The sequence below is a fragment of the Quercus lobata genome, chromosome 9, assembly GCF_001633185.2.
Source record: "Quercus lobata isolate SW786 chromosome 9, ValleyOak3.0 Primary Assembly, whole genome shotgun sequence".
Lineage (NCBI taxonomy): Eukaryota > Viridiplantae > Streptophyta > Magnoliopsida > Fagales > Fagaceae > Quercus > Quercus lobata.
In genome coordinates this window covers 38828564-38833636 of record NC_044912.1, presented here as the reverse complement: position 1 = coordinate 38833636, position 5073 = coordinate 38828564, and the positions used below count along the sequence as shown (strand labels likewise).

Here is a 5073-nt window from a genome sequence, read left to right as displayed (position 1 = left end):
CTTCTCCAAGCAACAGCTACTGCCATGGTGGCCTCCCTCCTCCTCTTTCATAGCCTCACTGTTCCTTCCTCCTTCCATCTCAAGTATTACTCTTTTTTCAATGGTTGTGCAACCCAATTCCATTTTAGATTTGGTACCTTACCCTACCTTTGATTAGGTCCATGTAATTTTTTTTTTTTTTTTTTTTTTGTGTTTCTATCTGATGTTAGATTAAGAATATGAAATTCAATAGTAGGAGAAACAAATTTGGTTATGATGGATAAATTTAATTAAAAATAAATAAAATAAAATGCCAAATTTCAATTTCAACGTAAATTTCTCTAGTCTCCAATTTGTAGTGGAACAATAAAAAAAGGAGAACTCCATATGAACCTGTTGATTAAGCAAATTGTAGGGCATGGAATGATTTTTAACATGAATACATCAAGTGATTTAATGAAATGAGTTTTTTCTTTTTGGCATACCTTTAGGTGTTTACAGGAACAAGGAAACCATTTTTTTGTACTAACATGAAGGGTACTTTGATACTTAATACCATTCCTGAATGACAGTTATAAGTTGCATTCCAAATTTTTAAGCACTTACTGATTTTTTTTTTTTTTTTTATATATTTTTTTTATACTAATTATTCATATATCCACCTTATTGGTAGTTAGGTGAGAGAGATTCATGGATCATAAGAAATTCATGGATCAAAAGGCATTGTCTCTAATCTTTACACTTAGACACTGATTGTCTTATTATACTACTTCCATCACTTTTAAATATGTATTGAAATTGTAGAACAACCTTTTAAAAATAATTCAACCCTTTGCTATTTCTGTTTTTAATGGTGAATTCCTTACTCTTGTTGTAGGGATGGACAACTTTGACTTCACAATTGCCCTTCACTATTGGGGGAAGATTATGAATAATCCATAAAAATACGAATGAGGGGAGGTAAGGATATATGAAGATAATAATCAGGGGCGGCCCAACATAATTTGGGGTCTAAGGCAAAAAATTTATGCAGGGCCTTTAATATGTAAATATTAATTAAACAAAATTATTTAATCCTAATCAAATTAAGGTTAATTTGATATATAAATAATACCAACTAGACTAATGTTAATTTCATATAGAGAATTGAATATCATAGTTGAATTATAAATATTAATAAAAATATATTGCGATTGAAAAAGATACTTTATTTTGGATATAAGACGATGCATAGTTAAATAAAGTTGTAATCTAATTTTTAATTTTATATTTTGATTTTAAGAGAGAGAGAGATTGATATTATTTGGTGTAGGATATTAGTTTACAAAAATCAAAGTCTCAAACTATTAGGGGAGATTGATCTATAATTGATGATTTAACACATTTGCAACATCTTTTTGAAATATTTTAGGGTTTCAATTAAGTTAAGGTTCTATTGGTCTTATACTTTGAGAGTCTTAATAGAAATGAAAAAGAAAAATGCGCTAATTAAAATTACTATAAAATGTTCAAAATATAATGTGATATTGTCTCTCATTGATGAACTTCATCAATTTAACTAATGAATGTTTATATCACGTTTTTTGTGATTAATAACATGGTAATTTATAAGCTAATAGTAAAATTTGTACATCACTAATAAATAAAAATGTACAACTTTTAGAAAATATATATAATTTTATAAAAATTTGGGTCTTTAACTATGAAAAGTTGGGCCTTTTTTTCCAAGGAAAATTTTGTTTTTTGTGGGGCCTTAGTCCTAGGCCTAACTTGCCTAGGCCTTGAGCCGGCCCTGATAATAATTCTAATGAAATGTCACTTGTTGAGATATTACTTCTGCAAATGAGACATCCAGAAGAATTACAAAGTTCTATAAGAATGCACAAGTGCAAAAGTGAACGAAATTTCTTGTGGATAAATGTGCAGAAGTGAAGGCACTAATGAAGATAATTGTGTATTTAAAGTGGGTTGAATGCTTAGATATTTTTTGAAACAATTCAAGGGAATTTAAAAATGTTGAACGGTGGAATTTAATATGATGTTTATTGGAAACCTTTATGCAGTTGGCTAGTCTCTTGTTCACCATGATTTCCTTGTCTTGAAAACTTGTCTTGTAACCTTCGGCTAGATATTTACTACTCCAATGCTTATCTAATTTTATCAGTGGGTATGTAACTAACATGAAATGTGGACTGGTGTCCATCAGAAATGTAGTAGCTTCATCAAAACCTTTTAAAAGCTGATGTTACAATATGTATACATGACTTTTAGAGTGACTATAACTCTGTATACATGACTGTGGTGACCTAAACCTGGAAACGTTACTGTGAGAAATGATGGATTTAGGCTTCCAATTTATTTGTTGGCTGGCTTCCTCATTGTCCTATAGGTTGAGCCTCAAACGTAGCCTTCACGGCCCAACAATTAGGCATCCCTCAAGATTTAGGCCCAACTCCCTCTTTCCTAGTCACCACCTCTATCTACCTCTACTCCCCTGGTCTTGACCTTCCCTCCCGTTTGTACTCTCCCTCTTCTCTCTATTTTTACACTCTTACTCTCTCTTTCTTTTTCCTTTACTCTTGCTCTTCCAGCAGGTCCCACCCCCTTATTTGTGTGCCCTCAGTCCTTTTTATAGCCTTTCCTTAGTGGGACTAAAATCATTACCTTTCACTAGTTTCCATACAACGCCACTTTCATCTCTAATCCCTAGAAAAATCATGTCCTTTGTAGATTCTCTCGAAACTTGTTCCAGACGCCAAATAGTGCTCGACAGTGGATTTCTAAATGGCATTAACTATGATTGGTTACCGACCTAAATTGACCCTATCCTCTCGTTGGATTCCCTTGGTTATGAGTTTACATTGGGCTTGACATGGTCCCGAACGCAGTACAATTCCTCGAATGCTGCGACTAGACCTTGGCACACCTACCAGTGGACTGGTCCTGGACCAATAGTGCTGGGCCTCGGTAACATGGACTGTTCTGGGTCACCTGGGCTCAAGTCCTTGCATATGGGCCATTCTGGTCCACTCGGGCCCGAGTCCCTACAATGACTTCTAGAAAGATTTTTATTTGTTTCTTCTGTACTGTTTGTGTTGGTGACGAACTTTTAGCAATCATGATGGCTTCATTCCATGAATTGCTAATGCAAAATGCCACAATATTGATGGTACAAGTATGCCTATGAGAACAAATTGAAGCTGGAGTTAATTTAAGATGCTTAAAAAATGGTCCATTATTAGTTTACTTGAGATTATAATGCTCTACTCTTACTGTCTATGGTATATCAGAAACTACCCGAGCTAGAGAAGCATCTGATAAGCTCGAAATCTAGTGACAAGAATGCAGTCAAAACAGCAATTGAAGTTACTCCATATCAAGGACATTATATAATTTAAGTGATTTAGTTTGTCACTTCACACTTTGTTGGAGCATATTTTGCACCAACACACTTTTCCATCCATAATAAGAATTTTCCATCCACAATAAGAATATTTTTACATAGTATAACAAAATTATTTTGCTATTGCTTTATTTATTGAACTCTGGAGTTAGAGAAGGACCAAAATGATCCTTGAAAAACAAATTCAAGAAACAATACATAATTGCTTTAAGATGGACCAAATAAATGTGCGAAATTTATTTAGAAGACATTATTATTACAACTTCTCGCTTGTAAAATTCCTTGAAGAAGAACAACTTTAAAAATCCATCTCTTCAAGCCTTGTAATCTACTCCAGATTAATCTTTTTCCACCTTATTCTTTTATAGACATCTTCCTCCATAGCAGACATCTCTAAACAATGCTTGGTTTATGTCTTCAGAACTTACAAATGTTTGTTGCTCGGCTCCCTAACGCCATTATAAGGAAATACACATAAGAAATATTAAACTGTAAAGTCATGGAAGCATAATTGTAAAAACTTGAAGACTCATTCTAAATGAAACTCACAGATTTTATTGAATGAAAGAGAGATTACAAGTTGTGAGAATAGATTACAAAAACTAACTATTTATACACAATCTAATCGAAGAAGATGAAGCAAAATAATTAAAATTCAATTTAAGAACTAAGTAATATATAGGTTTTAATGGAAAATAAAGTGCAGGACAAGAGACACAAGACATATTACCTTGTGGAAATTTCTCACCAAAGCAGATTACTAACAGCTTCTTTCTCTATTGGTAAAAGAAACAACATAATTATGCCATATCCCTATTTTCCAATCTCATAAACCAGTTTTTATATTTGATAACAAAACCTGCAAACGAAAATTGTAAAAGATTATAAAGTTGAAAAGGAATGAGGATAGAGAGGAACTAGAAGTTCACGAGATAGAGCTACTTGGTAATGCTACGATAAATATCAAATTAAAACCAACCGGGATATTCACAGCAGAAATCCATAACTCATAAATGGCAACCAACAAACAAATTGTCATTTCTTATATAATAGAATCGTGTACAAATGCAATGCATATACAACCCCCACTTTTAACAAAATACAAGATGATGACTGTCAGATAACCATAGAAGAAATACATACTGACCAATTAAAAAAATTTGACCTGCCTGAAGTCTTTAAAACTAGAATCTGTGACCATTACAGATATGGACTTTAAAATCTCAAAGAGCATTACAATCACATGTATAAACTAGTCTAGAATAATACAAGATTAGTGTTACTTTTTACAAATCACAGTCCCTATGCATATATTTAACTGATATTGTTCCACTACGAATTTTAGTTTAATCGACACAAAAGAAAACCTCATAAATAAAACAAAACGTCCAGAAGAGACCAAAGCAATGGAGCACACATTTACAGAATTCTTGTGCTCAGATGTTGATTCCAAACATTCAGAGGTTTATTCCAAACATGCTTAAAATCAACACAAAAGTAAACCTTATGAACCGTGGCAGTGGCTGTCACTTGGAGAAGCAGGAGGCCAATGTCTCCAGCGGAGGGCGGCGGCTTTGTGGCGGCTGGGCTTGGGTCTGTTCAATCCCTCTCTGTCGTGGATTTGTGAATCTCACATCAGATTGCAAATTGCAAATTGAGTTTTGATCGGGTTAGGATTAGGATTTGAGTTT

General features: G+C 33.4%; 1 long non-coding RNA gene across 1 annotated transcript; it reads right to left on the bottom strand.

The window, feature by feature from the left end:
• Positions 1–3528: 3528 nt before the first annotated feature.
• On the bottom strand, positions 3529–5073 carry LOC115959234. Its single transcript, XR_004084806.1, has 3 exons — positions 4886–5073; positions 4113–4241; positions 3529–3831 (listed from the first exon to the last, which is right to left on the bottom strand). It is a non-coding gene; the product is annotated as an uncharacterized LOC115959234 (long non-coding RNA).